The sequence below is a fragment of the Myxocyprinus asiaticus genome, chromosome 10, assembly GCF_019703515.2.
Source record: "Myxocyprinus asiaticus isolate MX2 ecotype Aquarium Trade chromosome 10, UBuf_Myxa_2, whole genome shotgun sequence".
NCBI lineage: Eukaryota > Metazoa > Chordata > Actinopteri > Cypriniformes > Catostomidae > Myxocyprinus > Myxocyprinus asiaticus.
The window spans coordinates 18,528,451-18,542,138 of NC_059353.1; positions in this window are offsets into that span (position 1 = coordinate 18,528,451).

Genomic DNA, 13,688 nt, shown 5'->3' on the forward strand with positions numbered 1-13,688 from the left:
AAAGAGATGGTCAACAATGTTCAAATATCCGAACAACTGTAAGTGTACACACACGCACACCCAAAGGCAAAGGCACACAGGCCTGTATGTAGACCTGAATGTCACACACACATAAAAACACTGAATAACTCCTGCCACTCATCAATTATCCAGAAGCAGTGCAGAATGTACAAAAGCCCTTAAATTACATTTAATTTGCTGTCTGAATGTGAAACAGGATGTTAACATACTGTAATATCACCGAGCCATCTTCATGCATGGTTCAATAGTGCTAAATGACCCAACTAATGAAAGTCAGTCTGCTTCAGTAACACCTTCTGACTGGTCATTTTCTTTCCTTTTTTTGTGTAACAAGGCATTCTTGAAAATCCAATTTTCTCCTGGCCTGGTTTCTTTTTTTTTCATAGCTGTTCACTTGTCATGTCTCATGCTTGGGAGATTATTATTTTTGTGCCGTTTTGCTAGTTTTATCCAAATCTATCACTTACAGCAGGTACAATAGCAGAATTTAATCAATCCCTTCTTCATGGACTCCCTCCTGTGCAGTGGGCTTGAAAAACGGAATGAAATACTCAGGCTGAACGATGGTGTTCTAGGATTTAAATGTGATGTAGGCATTCAGCAGTCTTAAGTGGTGTTGGGGGGGGGGGGGTAGGGGGGTGGAGTTTATGCCACTGAGCTAAGTAAACTATTTGTAAAATAAATTTTTGGTGAATATCCCTAGCATGAACCTTGCCTTGGTCTTACACTGATGTACGTCCAACAAGTTAAAAGGGATTACAGTGTTCCAATTCGACTCTGGGAATTGTCAGAAAGGTAAAACACAAGTGCAGGGCTTTTTATCGCAAAAACATATTGAAGGTGCAATAACGTCCTCTGATGGAGGGAATGAGAAGTTGTGTCAATGTAGTGACACTAGGGGTCACTCTTGGGAGCCCCAAACACCTCTGGTCTTTGATAAAAGGCCAATGAAAATTGGTGAGTGGTATTTGCATGCCACTCCCCCGGACATACGGGTATAAAAGGAGCTGGTATGCAACCACTCATTCAGGTTTTATGCTGAGGAGCCGAGACAAGGTCCGGCCATTTCAGCGGGTAGTTCAGCATTTTGGCAAGAGGGACACAACGTCTCGTTCCCTCCATCAGGGAACAGAGGTTACGCAAGTAACCAGGATGTTCCCTATCTGTCACTCACTCGACGTTGTGTCGATGTAGTGACACTAGGGGTCCCTATACGAAACGCCACAACTGGCTGAACTGTGTCACGTGAACTGGCGGTGTGTGACGGGCAGACGACTGTATGCCTCGTAGCCAGCGCACCAGGCCGACACGTAATCTCCCCCAACATAGTTATGAGTGTTGAACGGCCCTTTGGGGACAAGTCGCCTACCCAAAAGATAGAGACAGGCTAACCCAGTCGTGGCCTCTTTTCCCCTTCTTTTTTTCCACTCCCTAAAAAACAAGGGGGGTAATCCGACTGGGCCACCAGGTCTAGTCTGGGGGTGTCCCTCCCAAAGGGAGGACACTGTGGAGACCACACCTCGCCCAAAGGGGGGGGGTATTTAAGTGGAAAAATACATCACATGGTCTTGCCGACCATGTGGAGAGTCTCATGGTAGATCCTACCCAATGGGGGAGGAGTTACTACAAACATGGAGACTGTGGCAGAGGGGGCTCTGCCCAAGGAAGATGCAGTTTGCCAACAGGGAAACAAATTAGTGGAAGAAATATATCACATGGGGTTACCTTACAGGGAACCGCCACATGCGGAGCACCTACCCCAGAACAGGGCTCTTAGTTAGCACATGTACTGGGCCAGCAGCGAGTCTCTCCGAAAACTCGACTGCCACAGGGCTCGGAGGAAGTCAACCAGGGAACATAGTTTGTGAACACTACTGGGAATTAATGCCGCACGTCTTCAGCTCAGAGGAGGTGAAAGGCGCTATGTGCAAGTGATACACCTGGCCGGCTATCCCAGGCTTATCCACTTGTATTGCGTGCCACTACCTGGGATGAAACCGGTTCCACCCGGAGGTTGTAGAACCTTGCAAAGGTGTTGGGTGTTGCCCAGCCCGCTGCTCTGCAAATGTCTGTTAGAGAGGCACCCCTGGCCAGGGCCCAGGAGGCCACTACACCCCTGGTAGAATGGGCTCGTAGCCCTACCGGGGGCGGCACATCCTGAGCGTGATATGCCATAGCTATGGTGTCAATGAGCCAGTGGGCGATCCTCTGCTTGGAGACAGCACTTCCTTTCCTTGTACTGATACGCCTGACCCTCAAATGCAAACCGCAGGAAGGGTCTGTGTCGAGGTAGAATCGAGACGTGAAAGTACGCGTCCTTCAGGTCTACCACCACGAACCGATCTTGATGCCGGACGCTCGCCAGAATGCGTTTTTGCGTCAGCATCTTGAATGGGAGTCTGTGTAAAGCCTGGTTCAGTACTCGCAGGTCCAAGATTGGCTGCAACCCACTGCCTTTTTTCGGTAAGATGAAGTAGGGGCTATAAAACCCCTTCTTCATCTCGGCCGTTCTATCGCACCCTTCCGTAGGAGGGTAGCGATCTCCGCACGCAAGGTAGCAGCGTTTTCGTCCTTCACCAAGGTGAAGTGGATACCGCTGAACCTTGGTGGACACCTGGCGAACTGAATCGCGTAGCCGAGTCGGACGGTCCGGACCAGCCATCATGACGGATTGGAAAGCGCAAGCCACGATTTTAACCCCCACTTTGTTCAGGGACACATTATCCATTTCTGTTAGTCACATGTCTTAGTTGTTGAATCTTTTAATGTTCATACAAATATTGAAAAGAAAAGCAGTTGAAAGTGAGAGGACGTTTCTTTTTTTGCTGAGTTTATTTTCATTTTGAGTCCTTCTATGCCACCACGATCTCAGATTTGAGAATATTTAAAATAATGTAGTTATGGGCTATGCCGATAGGCGCAATTGGCATATATTGTACCTGTGGGTGGCGGTGTTCTGAGGATCATATTTCAAATATAACATATCAGAATATGATGAAATTGCTAATTTAGTTAATGAGTCCCTCTATGCCACCACAATCTTTTGGAGAATTTCTTTTTTCTTTTTTTTTTTTTGTCAGTAATCGATTTTATTACACTAAAATCATGTTAACATGTATGGCCTATGTATTTATTTATTTTTAATTTTTTGTAATTAACATTTTTTATTAAATCTTATAATAACAAGAAACACACACACACACACACACACACACACACACACACACATATATATATATATATATATATATATATATATATATATATATATATATATATACACATACACACAACATTTAAACCCCACAACCCCAAGGGGGACCAAAGGGACAACATCGTCAGACGTACCGGCAGGTGGGGCCTCGCGGCGGGGTGGAGCTCAAGGTGCCACACCATGTCATTGCCATGCTGAGTCTAGGGACATCGAAGCACTTACCTGGCTCCTTGTGACCACCCCCGGAACAGCCTGGGATGGGGGAGGAAGAGGCCTGTCCTCACAACCCGTGGAGACTGTCACATCAGGGGAGGATGTGTGCCACAGCTGGGCACGCAGGGGCGGGGAGACCGCCGCTGGAGCGCCAATCCTGCAAGGAAAAACCCATGGATGGTGGTCGTGATGATGACCGTACCCACTGGGTATGTGACCCAGGGAAGGAGGAAACCGCTCTTTTGCTGAACTGTTGGGTAACGCAGCCACTTGTGCATGCGGCAAAATCAAATAAAAAGGCAACAAAAGATTCTCCACCCGGCCCTCCACCAGGGGATGGAGTGGTCTTACTACCAGCTCCAAGGCAGTGGGATTCGTCGACCCTGGGTCACCCGTCTCAGGGGCGCTTTGACGACCTTCGTGGGTTCTTAGCAGCCGGCCATGAGACGGGTGGCATCTGCTTCCTGCGGTGGGCTCCACGCCAGGGCCGGGCCAAAGGGGCGGGCTGTGGCGGAGCCAGTACAGTCACCGCAGGGGGACGCCCTTGGTGATGAGCAGATGGGGTGCGGGATCTTGAGCCGCACCGGGGCAGGATATGCCGGATAGCCTCCATCTGCTGCTTCACCGTCGAGAACTGCTGGGCAAAGTCCTCGACGATGTCGCCGAACAGGCCAGCCTGGGAGATGGGGGCAGCAAGGAACCGTATCTTGTCGGCCTCACTCATCTCAACCAGGTTGAGCCAAAGGTGGCACTCGTGGACCACTAATGTGGACATCGTCCACCCGAGAGAGCGAGGTTGGTCGCCGAGCTCAGTTCCTGCATCAGATCTGGGGCGGAACTATCCTCGTGCAGTTCTTTTAGCGCCTTGGCTTGGTGGACCTGCAGGAGAGCCATGGCATGCAGGGCAGAGGCGGCTTGTCCAGCAGTGCTGTAGGCTTTGGCCGTGAGGGACCACGTGAACCTACAGGGCTTGGACGGGAGCTTTGGGCGTCCGCGCCAGGTGGTGGCGCTCTGCGGGCATAGGTGCACCGCGAGTGCCTTATCCACCAGGGGAATCGCCGTATAGCCACTGGCCGCACCCGCCATCGAGGGTAGTGAGGGCGGGGGAACTGAGAAATCAGGACCGGGCAATAAAAGGTGCCTCCCATGATTTTGTCAGCTCCTCGTGCACTTCCGGGAAGAAAGGCACTGGAGTGGGGCGTGCCTGCTTTGAGCGGCCGCCCGGGAAAGCATGTCCATCATCTCTGCATCAGCCTGTGACTGGGCAATCGACCCCGAAGGGGGGAGCCCAGCTGAGGCTTCTGGCTGAGGCCCGACTGGACAAGCCCGGTCTCCGATGCTGCGCTCGAGATCTCATCAGCTTCACGGGCTTCAAACAAGAGGTCAAAGTCGCTGTGAGATGAGTCGGCAGACTCATCCGGAAGCCTGATCGGGGCAGACGAGCGTGCTGGGGAATAGGAGGTCCGCAGGGGGATACCCGGCGGAGGCGATCCCATTGGAGTCCCCAAATCGCTCCCAGTGCTAGCCGTGCTAGCCTCAAACCCGTAGGTAGAAGGACCAAGGTGGGGAGCCGCTGGGGTGGCTTGCTTTCTTATGAAAGCAAGCCACGACCGCAATGTTGCCATGGTCATGTTCTCGCAGTGAGAATATGAACCATCCACGAATGCTGCCTCCGTGTGGGTCGCACCCAGACACGAAAGACAGTGATCGTGACCGTCTGAAGTTGAGAGGTAACGACTGCAACCAGGAATAACACACAATCGGAAAGACGTGTCTTTAAAAAGACGTTCCGTGTGTGCCGCTCTTTTAGAGAAATATACTCTTTAAGAAAAATATACTCTCTTTTTTCTGCCGAAGTGCCCAGGGGCATTCTCTGCAGTGCACCAGTGCAGAGGAGGGAGAAGCCACTGAAATGCACCGTCAGATCCAGCAGAGGTGAATGAACAGTCGTGAGAATTCAGCTCAATAAGCATGACCGTTCAGCTCCGAAGAGAAAATCTGAATGAGTGGTTGCATACCAGCTCCTTTTATACCCGTATGTCCGGGGGAGTGGCATGCAAATACCACTCGCCAATTTTCATTGGCCTTTTATCAAAGACCAGAGGTGTTTTGAGCTCCCAAGAGTGACCCCTAGTGTCACTACATCGACACAACATCAAGTGAGTGACAGACAGGGAACCACATTTTGCTATCAGAATAGAAAATATCAAGAACAGATTTCAAGTAAAAATATCTGATATATAACAATAATAGGGAACAGTTCAGAATGTACTTGGAAAATTTTATGAAGAGGCTGACAGCTGTGTTCACAATAAGGCTTCAGAGACAGTAGCATTTAAAAGGAAGTCAGGAGCATTTTAACAAGGCTTGCTTCAACATAACAGCAATTTGTTTGTTCCCCTCCACTGAAAGACTGTGCTTATTTTTGCTCTGTTTTGCAGGATTGAAACACTGTAATTGTGGATTATTTTACCAATCACTCTCTTTGATGGCTGAATGAAAACAACCCACTCTTTCTCACCTCCCACTCAACTTAAACACTTTCAGACCTTGGAGATTTTAACAAAATGTTTAGGGAAGTAGATTCAGAGAAAATGAGTAATGCACTTTGATATTTATTGAGAGAACATTTCCCTTTTTTTATATATTAATTACTTTGGTTCAGAAATCTCTTTTTCTGGTGGAACCAGAATATTCAATATTTTGTGGTCTTAATTTCAGCAGTATATTGAGAAGAGATCTGACTAATGTTGTTGCTAATGACTTTAAATAAAATTCTCAGGTATTATGCCAATTTATCTGCCCTGCATTCTACTGAAGAGTTTCACAACTCTTTAAGACATATAACTGACAAAATATTCTTACATGGAAAAAAATATAGGTAATACTTTACAGTAAGTATTTTTTTTTTTTTTTTAATTAGCTAATGTATTATGAACTAAAATGAACAATATTTTTTTTTTTACAGCATTTATTAATCTTGGTTAATGTGAATTTATCAATGTCAGTCTATAAATTTGTTAAAAATAGATTAATATGTAGAAATTAACATTTACCAAGATTAAAAAATGCTTTAAAAGTATTGTATATTGTTAGTTTGTGATACCAAAGGCATTAACTAATGTTAACAAATACAACATCATTGTAAAGTGTTACCGAAATGTATATAGTACACAACCAAAATGACTTTTCTGTTTGCTCAATTGAAACATATATATATATATATATATATATATATATATATATATATATATATATATATATATATATATATATATGTGTGTGTTTAACCAGTTCATCCACATCCTCAGACTACAATTTGATTTGGAGGATGAAATTCACAATGTCAAAATCTTCTATGCTCTTCATTCTCTGTTCTGTTAACATTCTCTGTTCTGTTTTGTCCTTCCTCTATCAGAACATATAGAACATAAAAGATAAATGTGCTCCCCCAGTTTTACCTACAGAATAAACCTTGCCCACATTTCAGAGCCTATTGCTTACAGCCAATTGTATGAGTGGAAAGAATACTAATCTCTCTTAGTGCCTCTGTAAAGCTTTGATGTGTGTGCTGTCCTTGTGCTTAGAGTGTCTGTGTGCAAAAGACCCTTGCATAAAACCAGAGGATACACATATGAACATAACAAATTGATAAACAGAAATGATTAGGCCTTTTAATGGTAGAGCATGACATAGCTTTCTCCCTCTTTTTTCAAGGCTGGGTGTTCATAGTGTAAATTGCTCATCTTTTATAATCAGCAGTGCTCATTTAGCAGAACTTGTACAACAATTATGTGACTCTCCCTCTAGTTGAAATTATAAATATATATATATATATATATATATGTGTGTGTGTGTATAGGTTTTTTATTTTATTGTCCAAAACAATATGCAATGAACTGAACAAAAGCATACAAAATGTAGTAAACAAGGCTAATTAATCACCAACTTGTAATAGTTCACCCAGAAATATGTTTTGCTGTTTTTAATCTACTTCTTATAAATTGAGATGCCTTTCAACATTTTTTTTTTCTTTCTTTTTCTTAGAGTAAAAAGGTGTGTTATTTTATTTTTTTTTAATATAACTAATCAAAATATAGGGTCATGGCACTACTATGTAGCTGAAGTGACAGGGAACTTCAATCTAAATAGAATCTGAATTGGGGGGAAAAGCCATTGAATTGCCTTTTGGCAGTGAATGGGCTCTGATTTGACCCTTCATGTCCATAGGACTCCAATCAGCTTCCATATAGCTAGAGAGAAGGTACAGGCCCCATTACACTGAAGGAAAGTTAGTCATCACAGATCTCCTTCCCGACAATAGAAACCTGAAGTTTTTTTTTTTTTTTTTTTTTTTGATGTTGTTGTTTTTTTGTTTTTTTTTTAAGTACAAAGCTATAGACAGAGAAGAAAAAAAGGGGTAAATAGATGAGCTGGGAGAAAGGAAGAGGCCAAAAAATGGAGGCCAGTACTGTACACACATTCACATGATATAGCATAAAAACAGGGGCGACAATAAATCAGTAGGTACTTAAAGGATCCTGTTGAGACTGATCTGTAACTATCTGTAACCTATGGACCTAATTCACACAGTAGTGCCATCTTTAATTTTTGACGGGAATAACTACAAGTCTGTGAGGATAGGTTTACAGTCTCTGCAATGGGTTGTACTATTGTTTCGTTTTGCTAAATAAACATTGAAAAATTATATTGCCAAGAAATTTTAGTAGACAAAAAACATGGGCTGTGGACAAATTAGATGCTAACAAGGAGCTTTCTACAGCCTTTTACAGTGCATGTTATTGAAGAGACTGTAAGTCTATCCCTCGCAGCCTAGAAATATGGTGCTACTGTGAATACGGTCTACAGTATTGTAAAGGAATACAGTTATACCCATTAGAAAGACCAGTATAAAGACCAGTAGTCTACGATGAGTTTCAATCAGTTGAGAGAGCGTTTACTGAAGACAAAGTTCTCCACATTTCCAAAGGCAGAAGACGGAAACAGAAAATGATTTGAGGATCTTACCTCAAACTAATTTAGATTACCGAAACAACATATGCAAATTAATTGACATCATCTTTACAGGTTTACAGGCTCCTGATAGGTTAAACATATATATATATATTTATGGAAACTTTCCAAGCATGATGAATTGTTGATCTAAGCAAAATATGTTATTTTAGAGACATTACATTGATTATTCGGAACCACTAAGTCTTTGTTGGTCATCAGATAAGTGTCAAAGGTAATCATAAAACCAACAGGACTCTTCTGGTTCCAGAGAGTGACTGACCAACATCATTCCAACAATTCCTGTAATCGGTTTAGATAAAGACTATAGAAGAGATTGAGAAATAAAAAGAAAAAAAAGAAAAAGACTGAGCCTTAAGAGAAAGAAGACACTGTATGTTCTTTACGCTGAATGCCATCGAGACCCAGGCTGAATGTTTTCCTTCTCTGCTAGAACAAAACAAAGAGATAAACCACAACTCATACGCACACAGTTTTAGGGCCTGCAGACTGAGTAAAAGTGTACAGAAGGTTCATTCTTGATTGAAAACTTAAACACAATAAAACTCTTACTTTGATCAATTAATTAATTACTCACATGTATATTTGTTCTCTGGGAGCCAGGCTAAAGGAGTAAGCAAATGACTGCATTCCTCACATAAATCAGACCCTCAGAGATCAAACACACGAATGACCTGTACCATTCATAATTATAACCTGAATAAATGCACATGATTAAAAATGCTTTGATTACTTTTTGATTATAACAATTGCTAGTGAATGTATTCAACTCATCAATAGGCCGAGGAGATGTGGTAAACCCGCCCCTTCATTATATTTTAGAAAATAAGAGGTTAGCCTCTTTGTTGTCAGACAAATTGGAACTGATTTTTTTTATCTAAAATTCTTATTATCTTAGTCATTCCATAACTTTACAATTTAAAATGTATTAGTATAGAAATTAACAGTAACCAAGATTGTTAATGTTAACTACTGCATTAATGTTAGCATATACAGCCTTATTGTAAAGTTTAACTATTGTAATTTGTATAGAATAACATTACATGTACACTTGAACCAAAAAAAAAAAAAAAATTGGTTTCAAATTAAAAAAGTAAGCGCTGCCTTAAAAAGTTGTGTCAACTTAAGAGGAAAAGTTGTTTAAACAGAACATACAGTAAAGTTGACTTAAATCAATATAACTTGTTAAATTAGCTTAATTTTAATTTTAAATAAACTTGACTTTCTTAGCTCAGTCAACCTCATTCTAATTCAACGCAAACTCAATATAGAAGTGCAACTTATTATATTATCATTTAATATTGTTGATTACAATATTAAATTGTTGTTAGGAATATCTAATTGTCAGAGGTAAATAAACTGCCATTTGATGCAATGTATGATCAGAGATCAATGGTTGATCTTTCTCTCATATTCAGACTTAAGCTTGTCAAGGAGACACACATAGGTCTTAACACTTTAAATGCATGACTCCAGTCAGGTCTCCTAAGCAACCAAATTGGCCCGGTTGCTAGGGAGGGTAGAGTCACATGGGGTAACCTCCTCGTGGTCCCTATAATGTGGTTCGTTCTCGGCAGGGCACGTGGTGAGTTGAGCGTGGATGCCGCGGTGGATGGTGTGAAGCCTCCACATGCCCTATGTCTCCGTAGCAACGTGCTCAACAAGCCACGTGATAAGATGCGCGAGTTGACGGTCTCAGACGCGGAGGCAACTGGGATTCGTCCTTTGCCACCCAGATTGAGGCGAATCACTACGCGACCACAAGGACTTAAAAGCACATAGGGAATTGGGCGTTCCAAATTGGGAGAAAAACAAAAAAACACTTTAAATGCAAATCACATCAATAGAGACAATCATCAAACAGTGAAAAGTTGAGCTTTGAATTATTGCTACATGACAAATAACTGAAAGTGACTACGTTTACATGGACACCAGAAAGCGGGTTATTGCGAGAAAGTGGCATATTGCGAGAAAGCAGCATTCTTGTTTACATGCACTGTATAAGTGGTGTACTCTTTACTCTCGTATACAAGCGGCTCAGTCAGTAAGCAGCTTTCTCCAGAGCAACGTAATTACCCCGCGATGCTTGTGTAAATAACAAACATGGTATCCGTGGAAGACTTCACTATTTTATTCTCTGTTGCTTCGCTATATTTAAAGATATTCCAGAGTTTTTCCTGTGTTTGTTTCCTTACCTTTCTATTGCGACCTGCAGCGGAATAGCGCTTCAATAGTGGGGTTTCCCTCTTATGTAAAACTCCAGGATTCTCTCAGTGTACCAGTGCATATAAGAGAACGTGAGGGACTGTCAATATTTTACTGTGGTGTTTATAAATGGGTATAGTTTATAGTGTATGTGCTTTTCCCACCGTACTCCCAGAAATGTTTTGTTGACTTGTTGTTGGGCTCTATCCTATGACGTTTGTTCTCCGGTCTGTTCCACCACACACATGCGCACTACTCAAAAACCTGTTAGAACGCTGCATATGTGTTACATTTCTCTGGGTGAAACCTAGGTGTGTTAAACCGCTTTCTCTTAATCGCTTAAACGGCAAAAGGAAATTGGCATTCTTGTTTAAATGACGTGACGTGCATGTCAACATCTCGGTTATGTGAAGTGTAACCCTGGTTCCCTGAGTGGGAAAGAGATGCTGCGTAATTGCATTGGGACACGCCCTGAGTGTCACATCATTTGAAACACTTAGACAATCACGCCAATTTATTGGCTGGTGGCACTTAAGTGACGCCCCAAGGAAGCTACATCACGGGCTCCATAAAAGCACTCGCTTTGGTGCCATTGAGTCAGATTTTCTGAAGGAAGGCATGAGCCTATGCAGCTACTAGAGAGTATGGCCATCTTACACAGCATCTCGTTCCCACTCAGGGAACCAGGGTTACGCTTCACATAACTGAGACGTTCCCTTTCATAGGAACTCGAGCTGCGTAATCGCATTGGGAACAATGTACTTTCACACCATGTGAACAGTAGCTGCCAACTGCCTATACCTGTCTGGCAAGCACATAATCGAGCTAAAGTGTCTGAATAAAACAGAGAAAATTATGAGTTTACTCCTGTTCCAACAGAGAGAACCTGGGAAGCAGCAGTCAAACCCTCATCCATTATGAAATCTTTCAAATGTATGTGGAGAGGACCACACTGCCACCATACAAATGTCCTCCAAGGACGCACCTCTAGCCAAAGCCCATGAGGATGCCATGTTCCTCATAGAATGGGCTTGAATACCTGAACGTGAAAGTAAACCGCGCGCTTCGCAAGCACTTGAAACTGCATCGGTAAGCCAATGAGACAGTCTTTGCTTGGACACCGAAACAGCCCTGTTGCGGCCACCAAAGCACACAAACAACTGCTCTGACTTACACCACTGGGTAATATGGTCAACATAAACTTGCAGCACCTGAACTAGGCAAAGCATATGCAATCTTTCAGGGTGAGGATAGAAAGTCTGAAAATGAATAGTCTGCGAGCTAAATGATGTGGTGTTTTTGTTCACTCTGTGTTTTGTGCACAGAATTCTGTTATGCATATTCCAAGACCCTTGTTCATGGAGACAGAGGCTGAATTCAGGAAGCCTTTTTTAATGTATTTTTTATGTTCACTCCCCAGCAAGCTGCGTGGGAAAACTGAACCATATTCTGATTGTCGGACGTTCGAGACGCATACAACGGCGAACTCATTCTGATACTGACTGAAGGGCAAAACAGGAGAGAAACAGATACGTTCATACAGTCCAATTTCATTCACTGAATGGGGGCTCATCCTTCGTTACACAGCCAGCCCGTCAGGCTTGTATGTAGACCTATTTATATCGTACACTGAGCTATATTACACATGCCCCGAGACCCTTGGTCATGGAGGCAGAGGCCAAACTCCACCAGCGTAAATTACGGGGGAAAATTAGCTAAATTGGTGTACTGAAAAACAGGTTAGACACTAAACTGATCCCAGCATATAATGGGGGAACTACGTGTAGTACCAGGAAAGCACGAAAAACCCTCACAAACAAAAGCATCACCTTGACCAACTCTTTCCTCAACATGAGCCGGGGGGGGGGGGGGGGGGAATTCCAAACTGAGACAATATTAGCTCAATGTCATTCCTTACCATGATGCGCTTGGTTGGACTGCAAAATTAGATCCAAGATTAGTAGATCCAACAGCTGACTGAAAAGAGTGTCATCCATGCCGCCATGAAAAATTGAGCAGAGATAGCAGTGCTCGTCTTGCCAGAACGCCCGCGTGGTCCACGAACAGGCAAAAGATAAAAGAAACGAGTTAAAATACCTCACATCTCCTGATAGAATACCAAAAGAATAATGGCACTGACGAAGCACTCCGTGCGTTGTTTCGCCATCACTCCCTTGGGGAATATTCTCTTATTCCAGCCCCCTCGCCCTGCAACCGGGCTCACTGGCCCATGCATGATCACCTCCGTCGCGAGCAGCTTGCTTCGAATAGGGAGGGGAGAGGCAGAGGCCGCTCCATTACCTTATTCATGTGCATTCTTATAGAACGACAGAAAAAGACAACAATGTCAAAGGGGCCAATTTGTTCCTTACCTACCAACGATGAAATTTCTCATCCAGCGTTTTTTAATTGCGACGGCCCAAGACGCACATGGTAACTCTTTTGCATGCTTTGATTGTCAGAAAATGGCCACCAATCTAGGCCTCAGAGCATGTCCGCCGAGACTCGTGCTTTCGCTCTGGGGGAGGGCGACAAACACGAGAAAGAACCCAATGTCCGTTCGACTCCAAACTTCTCAGACACAAAGCCGAAATCCCAAATGGCTCTTGCACATGGAGCTCCAAATCTGGAGGCCGTGGAAGTGGAACAAGTGGGGATAACGCCTCGTGGTGAGAAATTGCAAGCCTCAAAAAGCACAGCTGTCCCTGTCGGACCCTTGTAATGTTTGAAAAAAAAAATCACATTAAAATTACTCTGAAATCTATGCTGAATAAAATACATCCTTAAGTGTTCACCTCTCAAAAGGGAGGATTAATAGTCCTCGCTTCGACATGAGTCGTTCGAACAAACACAAGCTTAGACAAAATCGTGCACTGAAGAACAGAAGATCGGACTCGATGGTGCTTTTATGGAGCCCATGACGTAGCTCCCTAGGGGCGTCACTTATGCGCCACCAGCCAATAAATTGGCGTGACTATATAAGGGCTTTAGACCATGTGAC